Consider the following 25,246-nt stretch of genomic DNA (forward strand, 5'->3'; position numbering starts at 1 on the left):
TTTAGCGCCCTCTGATTATTTTGCGTATTTGATGGTGCTACATAGCCTTCCCGGTTTGGTGCCTTCTTTTGATAATTACTTACTTACTTGAAGTCGATAAAGCAGACAATTTTCAAAAGGAAGGGCAGCATAACGAGCAGACAGGAGTGGACAGACAGTCGGTTATCCCATAATGTGTAATACGCCCCGCACAGCATGGGTGGAGTGAGGGGGGGGGGGTTGTAGCAGGGCACAGTATGGTGATGGTGCGGGTGAAGTACACACCCACTGAATTCCTGCCATCAATAATTGTTTTCATAACCATTAGAACAATGGCATCCCTCCAGCCACCATGCTTCCACTGACCCCCTCCTCTGGTCCTCCACCTCAGACAATAACCCCCCACACCCCCTCTCCCTTCCAGACATCAGCATGTCAAAATCAGTACCATAATGTGTTTAAACTATTTAAACTAAGTCATTGTGTATCTCAAGGTATCTTAATTCATTTGAAAGTGTTCATGTGCATTCGTTCATATACTCGCCTAATTGTGCTTGCTGGGGTTGAGCTCTGGCTCTTTAGTTCCACCTCTCAACCGTCAATCAACAGGTGTACAGGTTTCTGAGCCTATTGGGCTCTATCATATCTACACTTGAACCTGTGTATGGAGTCAGCCTCCACCACATCGCTTACTAATGCATTCCATTAGATATAATCATATATGATTACACATAATCATAATCATTCCATACACATAATCATATATGTGTACGTCAACGTATACATACATGCGTATATATCTCATATTAAAATACTGATAAACGAATGATCATGAACAAATTAATTTATAATTGTAGCATTATATATAATTTTAATAGACTAATTACGTGTTTATACATTTGAATGGTCCAGACAGGTGGCCAGCCTTGGGCATATACACTTCTGGTAGGCACAATGACCTCATGTTAGACCCTTGATAGATTATGTGAGAGAGAGAGAGAGCTGGGGCAGGGAGGTGCGTGCCCCAGGGAGATAATCCATGCCCATGCCCCGCCTCGAGGTCAGTTCTCGAGTCACACCAAGAATAACAATCGAGCAAGTTGTCCTGACCAGGATGTGGCATATTAGGGAGGGTTGAGGAATAGGAAGCCTGTCTGATAGGGCTCTTGGCAAGCAGTTCTCCCTCAGTCTACCTATCTATAAGGAAGAAATGTATCTAGGCCCTCCTCCCCCCTGCCTATTCTCTCTCCCCCACCTTTCTTCCTTCATTTCCTCCCTCCTTCCCTCCCCCTCACTGGTGAGAGAGTAGGAGTGTGAGAGTGGTTAGAGAACTCATAGTTCTCACGCTCGTGAAATTGTCTGCGACCCTGGAGGAGTAGAGCGGAGGGGGGGTGAAAGTAGGTGACGATGGAGGAGTAGTGGGGAGCATTATATGCAGTGAACGTAGGTGTCTATGGAAGAGTACATCATAGAGGAGGGTGAAAGGAAGGTGACGATGGAGGAGGAGAAGGGAGAGGGTGTGAAGGTAGGTGATGATGGAGGAGTAGAGGGGAGGAGGGGGGGGGGGCAAAGGTAGGTGTCTATGGAAGAGTACATCATAGAGGGGGGTGAAGGTAGGTGGCGATGGAGTAGAGCAAAAGGGGTGGGGGTTGAAAGTAATCCTGAGTTTAATTTTTTAGTTATATATAGTGACACCTCGGCTTACGAATGAATATTTATGAACTTTTCGGGTTACGAGCCCAATTTCTTCGAAAAATTTGAATCGGGTTACAAACTTTGCCTCGGGAAAGGAGTTTGTTGATATACGTATGGGCTGACCTAGCGCGTGGTGGCATGGTGATCGCGCCTCAGTTTACCAGTGTCTCCTGCCTAGTAAGTAACGCGCCTGAATTCTTTGTAAAGCATTACATTTGTTTTCGGATTTTTGGCTATTTGAACATAAAATTTGTTATGATATATCTTGCCATGAGTCCCAAGAAAGCCAGTGGTAAGGTTCAAGCCAAGAAAACACATGTGAGAATGACCATAGAGGAAAAACAAGAGAGCATTCATAAACATCAAAATGGTGCACAGGTTGTTGAACTAGCTAGGCAGTACAACAAATCTATGTCAACAATATGCACTGTACTTGCTAAGAAAAAGGACATTATGAGCATTAAAGTGGCAAAAGGCATATCAACAATCCCGAAACAAAGAACACAAACACTTGAGGATGTTGAAAAGTTTTTATTAATTTGGATACACAACAAGGAGTTAGCAGGTGATAGCATTTCAGAGGCCATCATTTGTGAGAAACCAAGGCATTTGCATGAAGACCTTTTAAAGAAAACCCCTGGAACGAGGGGGAAAAAGATGAATCAAGTTTGAAAATGTGAAAAGTTTGTGTGACAATAGAGCCTCGTGGAAAACTTTTGCTGTGGTCATTACCTGGTGGAATGCACCCAGGATGGAGTATTAGGGCTATACATCTTTTAAATCATAAAAGTAATAAACATTTCCCATCAACCTTACAAACAATATTAACCTATTTTCATGTATTTCCCCCATGTGCATTTTAACAAAGTTCCTAAATTGCCTTTATCATTCTGTAAAATTTCAATTACAGTACTGTATGTATAATTTTGTTAGTATAAATGGACTGAATATTCTGAAATTGCTATTAATTTTACAATTTCAGATTCAAAGGTGGTCTGGACACCCAATTTGGTCAGACAGGTGAAGAGAGCATTTAGGATAGTTCGAAGAGATGAAGATGGTCGCAATTGTGTTCGAAGAGGCATACGCCCCCCTTTGCTCCTGACATTATGTTCAACCATTGACCTCTGCACACCTAACACAAGGTAGGTTGAAAACTCCTCCTTCATGTCATTGGTACATTAGCCAGAAACTCAGGGCTCATGTAGGAATATCCCTAAAAAAAAAAAAAAGTGGCCCCAACAATGCATCCTCCAAGTCTGGAGGATGAGCAGGAGCATTGTCGAGAAGCAGGACCTTGAGTTCAAACTTTTCTCTTGCAGATATTTTTTGATGGCAGGGCAAACCACTCCACATCACAGTTTTTCTGCACGTTATATATTTTTTAAAACTTGGATTTTTGGAATGATACACGAGCAAGGGTTTAATTTTCAAATCGCCACACAGCGCAAGAGTTTTTTTTTTTTTTTATTTATTTATAAAAGTACAATATACACAATAAAAAAGATACAAAGCCTGACAAAGTACACAGTAAAGAACCCAAAGAACTCTTAAGACAACAAACATTATACAGAAGAAATGCAAGAGCATGAAGACTGTCTCCTATTTTTTTTTTTTTTTTTTTTTTTTGTACAAGAATACAGCATAAAAAAGAAATCCAATCATGCATAACACAAGATCCACATGAGTAACACAGAGAACACAAAGGCTCACACAGAGCAGCTACACATAATAAGCCAGCGGCATAAAAAAAAAAAGAAAATAAATTAAAATAACACAAGGGAAAAATTACATGAAGCATGACGGATAAAAGTACCCAAAAGGGCCACACACACAAGGCAGAAGCCCACATAACCAGGAGCACAGCACCGGAGCACGCAGGAACCGGTGGAACAAACGAAAAGATACATACACATACACACCACAAAAAACGCCCACACAAATTAATAAACACAAAAAAAACAAAAAAAAAAAAACAGCGGAACACGCAGGATCCGGCAAAGGAACACAAAACACACACAACAAGGACACACACACAAGGAGCAACACAAAAGCACAGCGCAGGCAAACACACACAACGCACCGCCGAGAAAGCCCTCAGGGGGCAGGAGGAATACCCACAACCCAAACGCCCAAATGACCCAAGAAGCCCTCCCCCCCAAATACATCGACACCACACCAAAACACTAATCAAACCCCCGACCCCCCACCAACCCCAAAGCATCACCCTGAACATACGCGTCAGTGAACCAATCAGCAAACCTCACCGGAAAAGCACGCCGCAACCACCACCATGTGAAACACAAACGCCCCCGCAGAAAACCCAGAATCCGGCGAACCCCATAGCCCTCCAAACGCCCAACCCACACGCAAAACACATAATCCGCAATCAAGACACTCAGAGTGTTCCGAAGCCGCCCGGAGCCCTGAGGAAACGAAAGAAACAGGAACCGTAAAACATCCCCCTGAAACCCGAGCCCACAGAACACCGCAATCACATCACGCAACCAAGCAACTAAACCCTGTACCCTCTCACAAAAATAAAACACATGTAACTGCGTCTCAACCAATCCACAATGTGCACATGTCGCGGAAGAACGCAACCCAAGCATACACAAACGATCATTCGACGGCAAGGACTCGTGCAGCATCCGAAAGAGAAACTCCCGCTGCTGCGGAGCCAAATGCTGCCCACCCAAGACCAACCAAATCCCCCCCCAATCCCAGCATGAAAACAAATCCTCAACCCGATGGCTCACACGACGAAGGAGAACCCCATAAACCCCCGACACGACAGGGACAAAAACCCTGGAACACGACAGAGCTTCCGCAGAATCCCAACTGCCCACGAATACACAGCAGGTGTACAAAGGCGACCTCACACCCAGCCCCTAACTCAAGCAAATAGCTAAACCGAACAGAACAGAAATAAATCCCAAGCGCACCGAGGCCCCCACCCACCCCCAAATACTGACGCAACGACACCCAAAACAAAGCCAATGCCTTGGTAAAAACATCAGGGATGCCAACACCCCCCTCCTCCACCCACAAAACCATGGAGGAGCGACGAACCGGATGATACTTCCTACACCACATATACCGATAGACTCTGCACTCCAACCTACGAGTACGCTGCCGATCCAGGGGAAAGCACTGAGCCAAAAACCACACCCTCGAAAGAACTTTGCTAGTAACAACAATCGCCCGCTGATAAACCGTCAATGGACGTGAGGATAACAAACCAACCGCCACCTCAACCGACCGAGACAATGCATCCCAATTCCACTCCAAGGATTGGGCATACGAGCTAAACCAAGTAATTCCGAGAACCCGAAGCGACCTGACCACTGGAAACCACGACCCCGCCCACACCGAACGGGAGGTCCAGCTCCCCAGCCCCATCAGACAGGACTTATCCCTATTAACAAGGGCCCCAGTGGCCAGCTCAAAACGCCGAACAAGGTCCTGAACCGCAACCACAGAGCCATCGGTCGCCACAAACAGAACCGTATCGTCAGCATACCCACAGATCGGTAAACAGAGACCAGCAGGCAGCCTCGGAGGAACCACCAAAGCACATGACTTAACCGCACGAAACAAAGGCTCCTGAAAATAACATAAAGGAGCATAGATAAGGGACACCCTTGCCGTACCGAGCGGCGAACGGCAAAGGGGGCACTAAAAAAACCATTAATGCACACACGGCTATGACAGCGGGCATACAACATACGAACCCAAGAAAGAAACAACGGAGGAAACCCGAACCTCTCCATAGCCTGCAGCACAAAGCCCATCGACACACGGTCGAATGCTTTCGACCAATCTAAGCTGAGCATCGCCGCAGGTAGGCGAAGCTCAGAGGCACACAGAAGCACATCACGTAGAAGAGCATTGCACTGAAGCAAAGACCTACCCGGAATGCCACAAAATTGCTCAACCGAAACCACAGAACCAATAACATCCCGACACCGACCTGCCAGCAACTTCGAGACAACCTTATAATCAACATTTAACAGGGTGATCGGTCTCCAATTCGACAGAAAACGCAAATCACCTGGCTTCGGAAGCAACCTCACAACCCCATCATAATGGGATGCGGGTAAGGAACAGGTCAGGAAACAAAATCGCACCACCTCCAAAAAAGCCTCCAAATCACATCCCAGAAAGTCACATAAAATTCCACAGGGAGCCCATCCGAGCCAGGCACTCTGCCGGAACGGAAAGACCGCACCACATCCCAGAGCTCAGCCGATGACACGTCCCTCACCAAAGCGGAACAACCCGCAGCCGACAAACCAGGAGAGCAGTGACGCGAAAAGAAAGCAGCCAAATCCTCATCCACCCCTACCTCCCCATACAGCTCTTCCAATTCCTGCTGCACATACAACAGGACCCCATCCGTGTTAGACAAAATAGAACCGTCCGGACGCTGGAGACCGGTGAAAAGAACCGAGTCCCGAAGGGCTTTCTCCTTTCGCAAAAGAAAAGGAGAAAGCCGTTCACCAGACACACGCTCGTCAACACGAGCCCGCACCCGAACCCCTTCTGCCAACTCCTCCTGCAAACCACAAATGCGCTCCTTACACACCGAAAAAGCATCAAAACAATCAAGCCCCACCATTTAGCAACACATACAACCGAGTCAACCGCGCCTGAAGAAAACGCAACAAACCAAACCGCCCCGCCGCCTCACGCCTCGCAACCACAACCAAAAAGGACTTGCATTTCACCTTGCACCACTCCCACCAGTCCAAAACAGACGAAAACTCGCACTTGCGAGCAACAAGCCCCACCCACCACCCACGAAACGCCTCACGCACCCAAGGACAACGCAACAACCAACAATTCAACTTCCACCAACCCCTCCCCACACGAACCTGACTACGAACAGCAACACGCTCCACAACCAAACAATGATCAGAAAAGGCAACAGGAACTGTACGAAACGCAAAAACAGAGCCCTCCCGCCCATGAACATAAAAACGATCCAGCCTGGAACACGCCCCTCGCGCAGCAAAGGTGAATTCCAAATCGCCCCCAAACATGAGAGCAGCATCACGAAACCCACAACTCTGTAAGGTGGAGACCAACGCCCGAGAAACATTCTGCGGATGCGCACTATTACAATCCCGTGCGAGAGTGACACAATTAAAATCACCCCCAAAAACCATGTCCCTTGTGTCATGACGCAAGAAGTGTAACAGCCCACCCTGGAAAAACTCCTCCCTCTCCTTGCGACGCGCCGTGCCAGAAGGAGCATACACAGTCAATAAGGGAATCTCCACCCCGAGATACCGCACACGAGCGAACAACACCCGGCCATCTTCATCCATCTCCGTGTGAAGCACGGAAATGGACGCCCTCCGGGAGAACAGCATCAGCGTGCCCCCAAAGGACATCCTCGGCGGATTAAGCACTACATGAAAATCATCAGTCAACCCAGACAAAGCACTCAAGTCTCGCACATTATGCTCCTGAATAAAGGCTACATCTACACGTTGCTCACGAAGCACAGCCACCAAGCCCATCTGTACAGCCAAGTCACGCAATCCACGCACATTCAGCGTCGCACAAGTCAGAGAGGGCGCCATCAGGAAGGCAATGAGGACCCCACCAACCCCACAGCCCCCGTAGAAGGTGGAGCAGAGCCCCCCACATGGGAGGCAGAAGGAACAGTAGGCGCACCATCTGGCAACCCTGCAGAGGAGGGCCCCACAGGAACGCCGGCGCCCGCACACTTTGTAGACTTTGTAAACTTCAACGTCAGCGCATCCCGTCCAGGACCTTCCACACCAGAGGACACCACCCACTGATCAACCGCAACTGCTTCTGGGGCGTCACTGCCCCCAGAGGGGGCCCCGGGTGCAACAGACCGCATCAGGCCACCAGAGGGAGGAGGAGGAGGGGCGCACGCCACAGCAGCTCCAGCCGTAGACCCCCCTCGCTTAATGGGAGGACCTCTGCCAGAGGAATGCGTCCGTGCCTCCCGCTTACGACGGGGCTGGTCCGACGTCACGACCGGGGAAGGCCCTCTTGAGCCACAAGAGGACCGCAGCACCTCCGGAGCAGCAGCAACCACGTCGGATGAACGGCCACCAGACGAAGGAGCAACCCCACACGAAGGGCCTGCAGGATCGCCACTCCCACCCACACACGATGGAGCAGCTTCCACAGACGTACCTGTCTCCATGGCAGCAACATCTGAAGCCCGATGAACCTCCGCAGTGACGACGTGCACAGGAAGTGGGGGCGCCACATCAGACACCAACGAGCCAGGTGGGTCAAACTGCTGAACAGCCAGAGTAGGATCAGTCGAAGCAGAAGGCACCAACAACGAGGAGGAGCCGCGGGGGACAAACACGGTCTCTGCACCACCAGGCTTGGCCCCCCCAACCCCCAAGGGGGGAAAATCACCCTCCTGGAAGATAGCTGGTTCCCCCGTCCCGGAAGCAGTGCAACCGGCCGCAAGATGCCCTCGCAAACCACACCGAAAACAGGTGCGTGGTTGATTCTCATAGAAAACCCGCATGTTAAAGCCGTAGAACTTGACCTGAGAAGGAATATCACGCGTCAAGCGCATGCCAAGGGTCCGCATATTTGTCCTCAAGCCCGACAGGCGGCCTGAGCAGAGGCAGGTTATACGGTGAGTGAATACAGTACCGTACCGAGAGAAGCAGGTGCGAAGGACCTCCTCGGGAAAGTCCAAGGGAACTCCATGGATGCTGACAAACGTCGGCGCCACACACCGGTCCGACACCTCCACAGTACCAGCAGAGCCCGGGAGCAGATGAGAACGCCCAGCAAAATCACTCACAAAACGCTGATATGGACCAGGGGCAGAGAACTTGATCACCACACGCTTGTCAGAGATCTTCTCAAGGCCGTAAACAGTGAGCAGGTCCACCTGGAAAACATCCAAAAGCGCCACTTCCACCAACGCCCAATCAGCAGCCGCCGAGAACTCCAATCCTGCAGAATCCACCCTCCGAATCCGCGTCACCGACGACGCCATAACGCCAGCTGCCCCCACAGGCTAGCCGGCACACCACCCACCAACAACAGCGACCTGCTCGCACCAGACGTCAGCCAACAACTGAGAGAGCGCCAACGCCGTGACCGCACCCTGCAACGAGCAAGCAGCCAATCCCCTGATACACGAGCAAGGGTTTAATTTTCAAATCGCCACACAGCACAAGAGTTAGCCTATCCTGACACAAGTTAGCCCAAGTTAGCTTGTGTCCGGGCAGTGACGTCTCCTCTTGGGTAATGTATGTCATCTTCGGCAATTTTTTCCAGAATAGCTATGTCTCCTCACAATTAAACACTTGTTGTAGAATGTATCCATCAATACAGCACAGTGTATCTACAAAATTTTAATTTTTTACTTATATATAGTGTCACCTCGGCTTACGAATGAATATTTATGAACTTTTCGGGTTACGAGCCTAATTTCATCGAAAAATTTGAATCGGGTTACAAACTTTGCCTCGGGAAATGAGTTTGTTGATATGCGTATGGGCTGACCTAGCACGTGGTGGCATGGTGATCGCACCTCAGTTTACCAGTGTCTCCTGCCTAGTAACTATCGCGCCTGAATTCTTTATAAAGCATTACATTTGTTTTGGGATTTTTGGCTATTTGAACATAAAATTTGTTATTATATATCTTGCCATGAGTCCCAAGAAAGCCAGTGGTAAGGTTCAAGCCAAGAAAACACATGTGAGAATGACCATAGTGGAAAAAAAAAAAGAGAGCATTCATAAACGTCAAAACGGTGCACAGGTTGTTTAACTAGCTAGGCAGTACAACAAATCTATGTCAACAATATGCACTGTACTTGCTAAGAAAAAGGACATTATGAGCGTTAAAGTGGCAAAAGGCATATCAACAATCCCGAAACAAAGAACACAAACACTTGAGGATGTTGAAAAGTTTTTATTAATTTGGATACACAACAAAGAGTTAGCAGGTGATAGCATTTCAGAGGCCATCATTTGTGAGAAACCAAGGCATTTGCATGAAGACCTTTTAAAGAAAACCCCTGGAACGAGGGGGAAAAAGATGAATCAAGTTTGAAAATGTGAAAAGTTTGTGTGACAATAGAGCCTCGTGGAAAACTTTTGCTGTGGTCATTACCTGGTGGAATGCACCCAGGATGGAGTATCAGGGCTATACATCTTTTAAATCATAAAAGTAATAAACATTTCCCATCAACCTTACAGACCATATTAACCTATTTTCATGTATTTCCCCCATGTGCATTTTAACAAAGTTACTAAATTGCCTTTATCATTCTGTAAAATTTCAATTACAGTATATTGTATATAATTTTGTTAGTATAAATGGACTGAATATTCTGAAATCACTATTAATTTTACAATTTCAGATTCAAAGGTGGTCTGGACACCCAATTTGGTCAGACAGATGAAGAGAGCATTTAGGATAGTTCGAAGAGATGAAGATGGTCACAATTGTGTTTGAAGAGGCAAACGCCCCCCTTTGCTCCTGACATTATGTTCAGCCTATTGACCCCTGCACACCTAACACAAGGTAGGTTGAAAACTCCTCCTTCATGTCATTGGTTCATTAGCCAGAAACTTAGGGCCCATGCAGGAATATCCCTAAAAAAAAAAAGTGGCCCCAACAATGCATCCTCCAAGTCTGGAGGATGAGCAGGAGCATTGTCGAGAAGCAGGCCCTTTAGTGTCAAACTTTTCTCTTGCAGATATTTTTTGATGGCAGGGCAAACCACTCTACATCACCGTTTTTCTGCACGTTATATATTTTTTAAAACTCTTGGATTTTCGGAATGATACACGAGCAAGGGTTTAATTTTCAAATCGCCACACAGCACAAGAGTTGGCCTATCCTGACACAAGTTAACCCAAGTTAGCTTGTGTCCGGGCAGTGACGTCTCCTCTTGGGTAATGTATGTCCTCTTCGGCAATTTTTTCCAGAATAGCCATGTCTCCTCACAATTAAACACTTGTTGTGGAATATATCCATCAATACAGTATCTACAAAATCTTTAAAATCACAAACAAATCTTTCAGCCCCTACTTTGTCTGAGCTGGCACCCTCACCATGCCTCACAACACTATGAATACCACGTCTTTTTTCAAAATTTCTCAAACCATCCCCTACTTACCTTAAACTCTTTCGTATCTGCAAAACTCGTTCTAGAGGTTTTCTTTATAAGATCTTGCATGAAGATTTCATTGTTGACCAAACCACACACTGGAAATTGAATAGACGACGACATTTCGATCCGTCCTGGACCATTATAAAGTCGATTGTGATGAGATGAGGGAAGCAAGAGCATTAAGTAGGCAAGAGAGAGAGGTGAGGAGATGGCAAGTATGTACGTATGTACATGAATAAAACATGTACATACTTATACATAACGTGTGTAAATAGTGTAATAAACACAATAACAGTATTTTGGGAGGAGGAATGTTGGCGAGTAATGTGTTGGAGGAGGGAGGGAGGACTGGCAGGGTGTGGCAGCTCACTCATGTTTTTTGGGCTCACCATACCAACATAGTGGATCGTTATGGTGAATACATACGTAGATGGGTATATACAATGTGTGTATATAGTGTAATAACAGCAAAAACACTGTTTGATTGTAGAATATGTCGCATATATGAGGCCCATAATTTTGAGCATAGCGATGTTCTATACTTTGAATTATATAAATTCCACAAATTACACACTTTTAAATAATATTACAGCAAAAAAAAGAAGAAATGAATGAGAAACTTCAAAATAATTGCGCAACATTTTATTCGCAGCAAATGCCGTCGCACGGGGTGGCGGGGCCGACAGACCCCCATCGCTCCAACGCTCAGCGCCCATAATTTGCTCAACTTCCCAGCTCCATCGCAGCTAAAGTAAGTCACATACAATATTTTTTGTTTAGTTTCCCCGTGATCAGACTCTGCATTTTAACAATATAAGAAGAGAAAACAAATTTTTGGAAAGAATTTATTTCTTGTGCACCAGGGTGTTATTTGGAGACAGAGCAGTTCAGTGGTTAACTACTAAATTTTTTTTTCTCCCACACACGCACCCCCCTAGGAAGCAGCCTGTAACAGATAACTCCCAGATACCTATTTACTGTTAGGTAACAGGGGTCATCCCCTTTTGTACAAAGAATCTGCTAAAGCTTTTAGGGCTAATCTTTGACACTCGTTTGTCTTTGTCGCCCCATATTTTTTACGTCCGAGTTGAATGCTCTAAGGCCCTTAACTAACTTTAGGTCATGTCCCATACTTCTTGGGGAGCTAATCGACACTGCTCCTCTCTTTACATTCCTCTCTCGTTCTGTCTAAACTCGATTATGGCCCTGTTTACTCGTCTGCTTCTCCTTCTACCCTTCACCATCTGGACATACTGCATCATACTGGGTTACGGCTCAGCTCTGGTACCTTTCCTTCGACACCTACCCTAAGCCTGTATGTTGAAACTGGCGTCCTGTTTCTACAGGATCGCCATGATCGCTACTGTCTTCTCCACCTTGCACGGTCCTTACAGCACCCTCACTCTTGCTTATGTTATGCCTTGACCTTTACCCATCCTGTGGTTCCTGTTCCCCTTCACCACCTATCTCTTTCTGTACGGTTGTCTCTCTTACAAAATGCTCTTTCAGTTTGTGTTACCAATATTTCCCCTCGTGTCATTCCGTCTTTGTCCCTATGGAGGAGTCCCCGTTCCTAAATTCTGTAAGCCTTGACCCACATGACTAAAACTTTTACCCCTCCTACAGTTCTAAATCACCTTTTCCTTGAACACTTTTCTTCACACTTCCACTCTATTTCCGTCTTCACCAATGGGTCTTAAGTCTGCAGACGGTGTAGGCTACTCTGTTGTTTTTCCTGACTGCACCTTTGTGTCTCCTGCCTCCGGAGACTAGCATCTTCATGGCAGAACTTTATGCTATTCTCTATGCTCTTCATCAACTCTTTTCTCGCTGTCAATCCTCCTCTGTGTTTGTAGTTGACACTTGCAGTGCCCTCATGGCTCTAGAATCCTTTAATCCAGTCCATCCTTTGGTAGTTGAAATTCAACATTGGCTGTTTCTTATCTCCAGTAGATTTAAGACAGTGGAATTTCGCTGGATTCCCACCCATATTGGTGTGTTCTTAAATGAGCGTGCGGACACTGCCGCTAAGGAAGCTATCCGCACCTGTCCCATCTCCCGTAAAGGTATTCCTTATTATGACTTTTACCCAGTTATTCATTTCCCCATTCTTGCCCGTTGTCAGGGTTGTTGGTCTTCTGTTACTGGTAACAAATTGCGTGCTCTTAAGAGTAGTGTGTTCCCGTGGCCTTCCTCCTACCACCGTAACCGGTGGTGGGAAACGGCTCTGGCGAGGTTGTATATTGGTCATACACGTTTAACTCACGGGCACTTAATGGAGCGCTGCCCTGCTTCTTATTGTCCAAACCGTTGTCTCTACATGTCCTGACTTCCAGGACTTACGTGTCTTGCTTCCCGACCATCCCTCACTGTCAATTGTCCCTCGATAAAATTCTTGGTAAATTCAATACCTTTGATATTGTTCGCCGTATGCGTTTTTGTTCTTGTATTGGCGATGTTAGTGATATTTAGCGCACTATGATTATCCCACACATTTGATGGTTTGATAATTACTGTACTGTACAGTACTTTGGTTTGGAATGTATCAAATAAAGTTGTTTCATGTATTCAAATGTGTGAGAAAATCCACTGGGGCTGTGAGATGAAGCGAACCTGTAACAAAGGCATTGCCAGTTGCATACTCTACCACCACTGATGGTAAAAGTCTTACAACTGGATATCTTGTGTGACAGGTTATGGTATCACAGCTATACTGAACCAAGATGGTATGGCTCTCCCTCACATAAATGAAAGAAATGCTGCTATTGGCCTTGCAGTGTGTAAGTTGCAGGTGGAAACAAATGAAAATTATCAAATAAATAATTAAACAATTTACTGAAATAGTAATGAACAAAAATAACACATGACAATACTTGACTATCATGTAATGCAAAGGTGAACAAGTTAGTATGACCTTAAATGCAAAAAATAAACTATAAGCAATGAATAAAAGTATGAAGATATACTGGTGTTCTGAAGACAGCTACCATACCACCATGGCATCAGTCACATGATGTTGGCTGGAAGTGGACGACGGGTTAGAGACACCAAGGTGATCCTAGAGCACTAAGGGAGAGATTGCCTCTCCAGGGAGGCAGCGCTCTTTATATAGTCCTATATGACTATATAAAGTCATATAGAGTCATATAGTTTATATGACTCATCCAGTGTCAACACGAGGTGGACATCTGGTCAACTAGCAAACTGCTCGTTGTGGCTGGCGGTGCCTTTGTGTTGAGCTGTACCACTGTCAGTTGAAGGCGGCTAACTGCTTGTTTGTGGGGACAAACTGCCAGTTAGCAGTGGCGCCCGGCTTGCCTCTGAGTCGTACCAGGCCGTGCCAGGCCCTGGGGGGTATGGAGAGGTGGCAGGACTGATGACTCTTCTGGGCTGGTGTAGATGTATACTTCCAGTGCAGAGGCATTGAAGGTGAAGGGAAAAGGCAGTTCCACTGCTATGCAGGGGATTCACGTGACACTTGTGAAGCCACAGAAAGTCTGGAGGCCCTACTGAAGCCAGTCCAAGTATTAAATAAAACCCCTGAAGTACGCCGGTGAAGGGTGAAGCAAGACCGTATGCCCCAACTTCAGGCACACACAGAAAATCACGTTTTGGTCCCGCCTCTCAACTGTGTATTTGAAGTTGGGGCGTATGGTGTTGAACTGCTTCAGCCTTCACCTGAGTGCTTGTAGGTCTTACGTAAGACGTTGACTCAAGGAGGGGCCTCAAAACTTGCTGTGATTTATGGGGAAATCCGGTTGTAAGACTTACAAAGTCAGTAATATACTGTGGTAGAGTATGCAGCTGCCAGTGCCTTGGGCAAGGGTTTACGTCGCCTCACAGCTCTAGTGGATTTTCTGCTTGGTGTATATCAGGTTGTGATTTTGTGTGTGTACCGTATTGTTATGATCGCCGTCCGATAAGTCCTTTCTGGCCTCAAGAGTCATTTTTACCCACCTAGAAAGATTGCAGATGGCCAAAGCAGTTATTTAAGTTAAGAAGGGACAAGTCTTAAACAGAATTTTGCATAATATTTGACTGTAAAGGGGTAAATTGAGGTAGATTGAAAAACAAAATGGTGAACCGGGCAGGCGGTACTCACAATTAGGCGAGTACACTCGGGAACTTTTAAAGTGCAACCAAACATGCTTTAGGCTCTCACAACAAGAGGTGAGTGGTGGTGGCTCAGGTGCTCAGCCAATCAGAGCACCTAAGGAGGGAGGGCAGGAGTGAGAGGGGGGTGGTATGTGGAAGTTTGGTGACAGTTGTGTGTAGTTTGTTCATCTTCATTGTAAGTTTCATGGCTTGGTGTGCATTCCCTAGTAAATTTAATTAGGGAAAAATTCAGGTGTTTGATTTTTTAAATCAACTTTTTAAATGTTGAGTTGTTAAAGCCTCAAAGTGCATAGAGTTGGTTTGGGAGTATGGCATCCTCATGCTGTTGCGTGCTCGCGTGAGGTAGCAAAGGTGATGTAAAGTTGTGGGGTGTACATGCTTGGGACGTCCTCTCTCGGGATGGCTGGTGTTAGACCTGTGTGTTTGTCGGTTGTTGAAAAGCCGTCATCCTTTGCTGTTGTGGTATTGATTTTACATTGTTCATCTTGTAATTAATACTGTAGTGCGATATCTAGGGCTACCATTTGTAGGTTTATAATGTCTAATACAAACAGTTGTCCAATGAGTTTTAATAGGAAATATCATCCACCAAGCACCATTGTACAATTATATTAATTGATAGTATATGGATTGTGCAGAACTGCTTAGAATGATCTTTAACACTTGGCTATATTGGTCATGTCAAATACCTGCACGGTGAATGCTCAAAGACCCTTTCTTTATTCAGTGTTGTCACATACCTCATGGGGGTATGGATAGGCAAACACTCATTCAGTTAAACTTGCCTTGTAGTACTTTCAGAGCTCAGTAATTTGGAATCTGGTTAGCACTTTCCAAATAAATTGACCTTTAAAGTGAATTCCTATTTAGGTTTAAAACATTATACCGAATGAGAAACTCGGATTATATAGCCGAACACCAGAAATGTTGTTATTCAATTTGGTTGCCTAAAGCACATTCAAGGACTACACATTACATGGCATTCCAGGATTCTTCTATACCTTGCCTTATGCTGTAAACATTGCCACAACCCTGTGTTTTATTGATTTAAATGGCCACAGGGAGGCATACAACACTGCAGATTATGATGTCTTTAGTTATCCACTGTGCTGACAAGTGGGCTGACTGATGTTCGTTGACACCTGTATCGTGCTTCAATTTAATCGCCAGGAGATCACCCTCTCACTAGACTCGAATGTAGGAAGTAGAGTATAGTATCTCAAATTACCTTGGATCATAAATAGCATAAGACTTGGGGGTAGGAGAGGGTTGCAGTGTTTGTCATGGCTCTCAGTTGTTCCTGGTATTAGGCAATTTAGTTCTGGAATCATTTTTGTTGGCCAATGTTAAACTTTTTCGAAAGTAGATGTTTTTCTGAAAGGGAAGGCGGGGGGGGGGGGAACCTCTATGCTTGGATACAGTTATCTAAGAGAATACTTAGATTTATACAGTAGAATAACTACCTTCTTTTCCTTAGTCAAAAAGGTTGCTTGTTTATTTCTAGGGACTTGTATTTTCTTTTATTTTTAACTGCAGCAACTTTCAGTGAATGATAGATTCTTACTGAAAGGACCTTTACTTCATTGTTGTTGCTTTATGGTCATCTCATTGTGTACAGGGATTCCGCGAAGCTTTTGGGGTTAGTCTTTGACACTCGTTTGTCTTGGTCAGCCCATATCTCTTGCCTCCGAGTTGAATGCTCTAAGGCCCTTAACCTCCTTAAGGTTTTGTCCCATACTTCTTGGGGAGCAGATAGGCGCACGCTCCTCTATTTGCACTCCTCTCTCGTCCTGTCTAAACTCAATTATGGTTGCCCTGCATACTCTTCTGCTTCTCCTTCTACTCTTCGCCATCTTGATGCTTTGCACCATACTGGGTTGCGTCTCGGCTCTGGTGGCTTTCGTTCGACTCCCGCCCTTAGTTTGTATGTTGACACTGGCTTTCTCTCTCTTCAGGACTGCCGTGATCGCTACTGTCTTCGCTATCTTGCACGGTCCTTCCAACATCCTTCCTCTCGCCTCTGTCGTGCATTGACTTTTCCTCCTCCTGTGGTTCCTGTTCCTCTTCATTGTCTCCCACTTTCTGTCCAGTTATCTCGCTATACCTTGCCTTATGCTGTAAACATTGCCACAACCCTGTGTTTTATTGATTTAAATGGCCAGAGGGAGGCATACAACACTGCAGATTATGATGTCATTAGTTATCCACTGTGCTGACAAGTGGGCTGACTGATGTTCGTTGACACCTGTATCGTGCTTCAATTTAATCGCCAGGAGATCACCCTCTCACTAGACTCGTCTGTAGGAAGTACAGTATAGTATCTCAAATTACCTTGGATCATAAATAGCATAAGACTTGGGGGTAGGAGAGGGTTGCAGTGTTTGTCATGGCTCTCAGTTGTTCCTGGTATTAGGCAATTTAGTTCTGGAATCATTTTTGTTGGCCGATGTTAAACTTTTTCGAAAGTAGATGTTTTTCTGAAAGGGAGGGGGGGGGGAACCTCTATGCTTGGATACAGTTATCTAAGTGAATACTTAGATTTATACAGTAGAATAACTACCTTCTTTTCCTTAGTCAAAAAGGTTGCTTGTTTATTTCTAGGGACTTGTATTTTCTTTTATTTTTAACTGCAGCAACTTTCAGTGAATGATAGATTCTTACTGAAAGGACCTTTACTTCATTGTTGTTGCTTTATGGTCATCTCATTGTGTACAGGGATTCTGTGAAGCTTTTGGGGTTAGTCTTTGACACTCGTTTGTCTTGGTCAGCCCATATCTCTTGCCTCCGAGTTGAATGCTCTAAGGCCCTTAACCTCCTTAAGGTTTGTCCCATACTTCTTGGGGAGCAGATAGGCGCACGCTCCTCTATTTGCACTCCTCTCTCGTCCTGTCTAAACTCAATTATGGTTGCCCTGCATACTCTTCTGCTTCTCCTTCTACTCTTCGCCATCTTGATGCTTTGCACCATACTGGGTTGCGTCTCGGCTCTGGTGGCTTTTGTTCGACTCCCGCCCTTAGTTTGTATGTTGACACTGGCTTTCTCTCTCTTCAGGACTGCCGTGATCGCTACTGTCTTCGCTATCTTGCACGGTCCTTCCAACATCCTTCCTCTCGCCTCTGTCGTGCATTGACTTTTCCTCCTCCTGTGGTTCCTGTTCCTCTTCATTGTCTCCCACTTTCTGTCCAGTTATCTCGCTTACAGGATTCTCTTTCTGTTCATATTTCTAATGTTTCTCCTCGTATTGTTCCTTCATTACCTCCGTGGAGAGTCCCCCTTCCCAAGTTTTCTACGTCCTTGACTTGTATTACTAAAGCCTTTACCCCTCCTACAATTCTGAAAAGCCTCTTCCTTGAGCACTTTTCTTCGCACTCCCACTCTATTTCCATCTTCCCTGATGGGTCTAAGTCTGCGGATGGTGTGGGCTACTCTGTTGTTTTTCCTGACCGTACTTACATGTGTCGCCTCCCTTCGGAGGCTAGCGTCTTTACGGCATAACTTTATGCTATTCTCTATGCTCTTCGTCTCTTGCTTTCTCATTCTCATTCCTCCTTTGTGGTTGTAGTTGATTGTCGTAGTGCCCTCATGGCTCTAGGGTCCTTTAATCCTGTCCATCCGGTGGTCATTGAGATTCAACATTGGCTGTTTCTTATTTGTAGTAAATTTAAATCAGTAGAGTTTTGCTGGGTTCCCAGCCATATTGGTGTTTCAATGAGCGTGCGGATGCTGCCGCTAAGGATGCTATCCGTTCTTGTCCCATCTCCCGTAAAGGTATTCCTTATTCCGACTTTTATCCTGTTATTCATTCTTCCCCGTTGGCCCTCTGTGGTTGGTAACAAGCTGCGTACTCTCAAACTTAGTGTGTCCCCGTGGCCTTCCTCCTACCACCGTAACCGGGGGTGGGACACTGCTTTGGCACGGCTGTGGGTTGGTCATACCCGCTTAACCCACGGTCACTTAATGGCGCGCCGCCCTGCTCCGAATTGCGTTGTCCCTCTTACAGTTGTGCATATCCTTGTTGAATGTCCTGACTTCCAGGACGAGCATGTGTCTTGCTTTCCGACCGTCCCTCGCCCCTCGATAGAATTTTAGGTGAATCGGATACTTTTGATATCGTTCGCCTTATGCGTTTTTGTTCTCGTATTGGCATTCTTGGTGATATTTAGCGCCCTCTGATTAATTCGCACTTTGATGGTGCTACATGGCCTTCCCGGTTTGGTGCCTTCTTTTGGTAATTACCTTACCTTCATTGTTGTTTCATTTTAATGTAGTTGTGATATAGATTGTTTTGGCTTACGTGCAAGGTCTTGGATTTTTGTCTGTTTTATATTAAGAAATTGCCAGTCTTGTTACTATTTGTAGTGTTAGAGGTCTGCATTAAGTCCTCAATATTATTTTTTATTTTTGTTATAACATGTTATCAGCAATTTTTGTGGTTGGTAATATTTAGATTCAGTGATGTATATGACAAGGGTTAAGACCCCTTGTGGTACGACAGCATTTTTCCCCAGTCATTTCTTTAACAAATGAAAGTGTCCTCGTAACCATTCTTTTGTCCTTTCTACCATGTACCTGTTTGTTGCTTCTTGGTCTTTCATTTGGTACTTTGTTTTAATAGCCAATGTCCTTTGGTAATGTTGCAATTACCATTTCTAAAAAAAAAATGAGCAGGTTCATTATGCAGGGTTTGTTTTTAGCAAACAGTTTTACAAAAAAAAATTCCATTCCTTCAGGACCTTGCAGATGTTAGGTAAAACTAATTGACAGTAATCTGTTTTGCCCTTTAAAACCATCATTGTTTGAATCTAGGTAAAATATTTCAGAATATCTGAAGTTTGGCAGACAAATCATTTAAGAGCTTTGATTAAATATAAGTTATCAAAGACTTTGAAGCATCTATACAACAGTTTTCAGTGTCACTTAAATTTACAAAACATTAGAAATGATCTTTAGTTAATCATAATTTGTACAAAGCTTAGGTGTTTCGTAGCTTTAAATTTACTTTCAAATATGAAAACTAAGACTAAAGTTTCTTCCACTTTAATATTTCAGACTAATTTGCAATATTTGTTAGTTTATGTAAATTTAATAGGTAGTCCACTTTTACATCTTTTCAATGCATTTTGCATGCACCTATGTAACAAGTTACAAATAGGTGTAAATGTTACCAAGTATTTATTTTCAAAGAAAGAATTTCAGATGTTTAAACATTGCATCAAGTAGTAAACAATAATTTCCAGCATAATTTCAGGATAAGGTATATAAAGTAGTTTCATTAAAATTGTTTTATTTAATAAGTTTTACATATAGTATTTATAATACATCTAATATTTATTACTGTTTCAGGTTGTGGGACAGATGCTCCTAGATGAACAGAAGATCCAAAAGGACATCACCTGTAAAAGAAAAATAAACATTAAACAGGGACACTACTTTTATTATCACCAATGCCTAATAATAAGCCCCAAAAATCCTAACATCCTATCTTTTAAGATAGGCTCAGCAAGGCCTATCCCTTCCTCTGGTTTTATTGCAGAGCTTGTTTGCTGAATGGGTGCATTACATCCACCACTTTAGTGCCATCAACACATTGTACATATGCTCTACTGAAAGCACTGTACAATGCATGCCAGGCACTAAAGTTTTAGATGCATCCACCCATTCAGCAAACAAGCCCTGTGAGAATTAACAATGTAACCATTGTTAAGGGTCCCTAAACCTATGCAAATCTAGTCCATCTATTAGATGGGTAGTAGAGCAAAGCTCTGAAAAAGCCAAGCCAGGGAAATCTGCAGGACTGCCTGGTCCCCTTTTATGAAATGGGGTAGGATCAGTACAAACTGCATCATCCCCTGTGGGTTGTAACAGTAGGACATGGTTACACACCTATAAATGGACTAGACAAGAGAATTAAGATTAGGTCATTGATATAGCTAAAACATCAAATTCCATCTCACCCACTTTTGCAGAGTAAAGGAGCCTCACTCCAAGCCAGTCCATGCATCAATCACTTTCACCTGAAAAATATTTCAACAAATTAATTTCAGATTTAAACCCAATCTTGCTTTACTTTACAACTTCAGATGGAATAAATTTCTTTAAGGAATTTACCTTTCCTACATATTCTAGTAGCAGTTTTAAAGATCTAATTTAGCAATATAAATATATATGGCATCAATTTGCCAAGTTTCAGTAAATGTCATTTGAGAAACTATCCACAACTGCACTTCATGGCAATTTACATTTATCTTTAGCCAATGCTATATTGTTTAAGTTTTTACTATTTTTTTACTTTTATGCACATCTATTCAGATTAACCTTTACTACAACTCGCCTGATTCTGTTTTAAGCAATCAACTAACAACTGACAGAGGGACTTCTGGACTTTCCAAACCACATTCTGAAAACTAAATTTAAAACCAAGCTAACGTAAACATTGAATATTTTTTTTTTTTTACTTTCAAGGGAGAAATACCATCACTTATAACAAAACTTTTCCTGCCATTAACTTTATGTGACTCATGATTACCCTTAACAGTGTTATACATTTATAGATTAAAGCTTATTTAACAAACATTTAATGTTAACTAAACAAGATTTATATTTCATTAAAATTATTAGTAAAACACCCTCAACTATGCTGTTCAAGATCTAATGCCCCACATTACAATTTTCACAATTTCAATACATTCCTGAAAGGACTAAACTTGCAGATATGGTACCCACTAGCCTAAGCCTAGACTTCCATACCCTAATATTTAATAGGTTTTTAGCAATTAACTTCTACCCTCTAATTCCAATGTACACAACACTACTTACTGTAGATCTGCAAGCATTTTCCTGCAGCTCTTTGTTGCCAGGACCTTCCACAACCTGTCATGTGAACAGTAAATATTACTAAAAAGTTATTTGCATAGCGATGTTTTGTTCATACCTGTACCACCAGTTTACAGTTGCCGTTTTAAATGGCACACTAAGTATCTTGTTGTCCCATCTTTAATTACAAACAAAGCTATAGTCATTTCAAGTCAACATCCTATACAAATTTTATTTTCAAACAACTTTAGTCATTAACATTTTTCTGGAACATTGCAAACAAACTTTAATTTAACAACCATGTATATTTCTTCATTTAGTTTTTAATTAACTATGTAAGGGGGAAATTCTGAATAGCAAGTGCCAATAGGCACTGCCACTGGCTTATGGCAAAAGATTCTGTAGCAATAGAACTATAAGCCACACTTTCTCCCCCCCCTCCTTCCTCCCAACTGTTCGGTGTCAAAAGGGAGGGGGGGGTGTCCATTTACTGTACCACTTACATTTTAGTGTGGGCTTCATCCACTATTCTGATGTTAGCTGGAACATTTGTGCCAGCTGCTGGTTTGAAAGGGAGGCATACCATGTGCCAATTCAGGAAGCTTTCCACGTTCCTCACTGCATGTCAGCTCAGGACCTCACTACCATGTTCGGAGGCAGTTGAAGACTAACCAATCAACATCCCAGGCTGGAGAGCAGTGCCAGCTCGGGGAGAATTTACCACCTGCAAAAAATTTAATATTCTTAATCTACACCATCTATCTCATCTTTACCTAGCCCCCAAACCTTACATTTGTCAGCATTAAACTGCATCTGGTAGTCTTAACCATTTCAAAACTATATAGGGCATCTGTATTTTTTATTTGCCAATTCTGCAACTATTGCAGTCTAAACCATAATCTTGCGAATAACCGAGGTCCAAGTAGAGCTTTTAGGCACTACTTACAACACTTCTCCCAACTTAACCCCATTTATACTAATTTCCTTTGGTATAGCCATGACCTAATCAACTTTAGTCAGTATTCCCAATGATCCGAGCCCCTATCAATTTTGCGCCACTATCAAAATCTAAGCTGAAGTCAAGGTACACAAAATTACAAACCTTATCACCATTTCCTCAACTATGCAACCTAATCCATGAACATTTAGTAATAAAACTGCGATTCGTGTATCTAGTCGTGTTTCTAAACAAGAGTAGAGAAATGGCACTTTCAATGTTAGATTCTAGTAATCTTCCTCACAATAGACCAAGCTAATTGGTCACTAACTTAAGCGTTAAAGTTAACTCAAACTTCTTAAAACTTGCTATATTAGGAACTTTCCACGACCGGCCTTTACCCGACATACTTAAATAGGGTAAAAACGGTATATTAAATGCAGTAAAACTACGGTAAATTCAATATGATAAACTTGCATTCTTTAAGCATGGGCTGCATAGTAAGTGAAATAAACTAAATGTTAAGCACCCTGGCAAACCACTTTGTCCGGCTAGAATTTTTAGACTAGATTAAAGGAACACCCTCCCTGGTAACGGCTGAACTAGTTAACCAAATACTAATACTTAGGTAAAATACTTTCATAAAACCCGTCTACTTCCCCCAGCAGTAGACTTGTTCAGCTAAAGGCATAATGTAATGTTCCACTTTAGTAAATAAAGACTTAAAAACACTACCCCATCTGTGTAGTTACCGGTTACCTGACATTCTACGCTTAAAATAACCCATCTATTCCCCATAATTGTTCGATATAACTTACCTCTCACCCGCTGGTCGAGTACACAGCAGTATATATCCACCTCCATCACTCACCGCGTGGACACTATTTCACTCTGGCCGCAAATTGCCTCAAATCACCTACGTTGTCCATAAACATATATAGAAGAGCAACTGACCATAACACCCGTATAGCGATCATCACATAACGTGGGAACATTAGTAGTACTGCTGTCAAAACATAGATGGCGCCAAGACAAACGGTAATTCCTATGGACTCGCCTAGTTATGCGTAGGGAATTGAGCTTCAACTGTTTGGTCCCGCCCCTCAGCTGTATTCACCTAGTTGTACTCACCTAATTTGTGCTTGCAGGGGTTGAGCTTTGCTTCTTTGGTCCCGACTCTCAACCGTCAATCAACAGGTGTACAGGTTCCTGAGCCTATTGGGCTCTATCACATCTACATTTGAAATTGTGTATGGAGTCAGCCTCCACCACATCACTGCTTAATACATTCCATTTGTTAACTACTCTGACACTGAAAAAATTCTTTCTAATATCTCTGTGGCTCATTTGGGTACTAAGTTCCCCTTGTTCGTGTTCCACCCGTGTTAAAGAGCTGTCTTTGTAACTATCAAAATGCATATATCTTTGCTTTCACTTCAGTTATATTTATGACAAGGGATTTAAAATTTGCCTATATTTCTGCTTCTCTGATGACATTAAAAACTTTCGTTTATTACAGTATCTACATAAAATTAACATTTATCTTCATTAGGTTGTAGTTCTCATCAATAGGGAGAGCGTCGGTAAAAAAAAAAAAAAATTTAAATATAAATACTGTATCTTTCCTCTCTCAATAATATGCCCGAAACGCTATGCGTACTAGTGGCTTTAGGTATTGTATGTACTAGCTCTATCTATAAATCCAATATTATGTTTGTAAATCGACTATTTATGTACTTTCCTGAATAAAATGAACTTTACTTTACTAATATCTAATCTCTGTGACTAAAACGTAAGAACGACTTTATCTATGCCTTTTTGATAACATATACAATTATAAGCTTTATTAGTGAATCTCTATTAATTAAACAATATATCAGAGAGTGTGTAAGGTTCGGTGTTCCATGTGCGAAGAGACATGGGAGATTTTACATCAGTACAGTAAATGTTTTAAGTAGCGAACGCATACTAACAAACAACGATTAGTATAGTCCAACACTATTGTTCTATGAAGTCGATTTAACTTCCAGACATGTATTTTTCAATAAGTCTTAAATATTTTCTGGCTAGTTATGTTAGATATTATTAGAAATACGTATTCTACTTGTTAATATAATAAACTAAATTTGCGATCATTTAAGGAGAGAAGTGCGACGACTGGATCACTGTGGACAGAAGGTTGATATGCCAACAAACACTTTCCAGACAACAATATATCTTGGATAAGTCGCTCCACAACATTGACACCTGGACCGTTGACTTCCTATGAGGCCACATATTTACTTATTTCATAATGGAAGTATATTATTTTATAGGAAATATATGTTTTCTCGTGTTCTGCATTAAGCACCAACATTTTAGTGAATAAATATACCATATTTCGTCATTATTTAAGTAATGCTAGGAGGCTTTGAGTAGCTTTGAGTCATTAGGTGAACAGAATCTCCAATAGATGGGGCGAGAGTCGCGCTATCTGTCGCCCGAGCGAGAGTCGAAACTTATTTTAGAGTTGATATATCTTTGTCCTCCAACAAGATATATTTCCTTTGGTGCACTCACAATAA

At 43.3% G+C, this 25,246-nt stretch overlaps 2 long non-coding RNA genes across 3 annotated transcripts; one reads left to right on the plus strand and one right to left on the minus strand.

Moving 5' to 3' along the window:
* The first annotated feature begins 1,714 nt into the window (after positions 1–1,714).
* LOC138359009 (uncharacterized) lies at positions 1,715–20,349 on the plus strand. The gene is made up of 5 exons (XR_011225700.1): positions 1,715–1,851; positions 2,657–2,819; positions 10,061–10,224; positions 11,469–11,567; positions 20,276–20,349. It is a non-coding gene; the product is annotated as an uncharacterized lncRNA (long non-coding RNA).
* LOC138359008 (uncharacterized) lies at positions 20,200–24,034 on the minus strand. 2 transcript variants are annotated; one of them, XR_011225699.1, is made up of 5 exons: positions 23,501–24,034; positions 22,249–22,469; positions 21,749–21,802; positions 20,887–20,946; positions 20,200–20,325 (listed from the first exon to the last, which is right to left on the minus strand). It is a non-coding gene; the product is annotated as an uncharacterized lncRNA (long non-coding RNA). The 2 variants fall into 2 exon arrangements; XR_011225698.1 differs by having other exon boundaries at positions 20,891–20,946; positions 23,501–24,031.
* Between the last annotated feature and the right edge of the window lie 1,212 nt (positions 24,035–25,246).

The sequence above is a fragment of the Procambarus clarkii genome, chromosome 88 (genome assembly GCF_040958095.1).
Source record: "Procambarus clarkii isolate CNS0578487 chromosome 88, FALCON_Pclarkii_2.0, whole genome shotgun sequence".
Classification (NCBI taxonomy): Eukaryota; Metazoa; Arthropoda; class Malacostraca; order Decapoda; family Cambaridae; genus Procambarus; species Procambarus clarkii.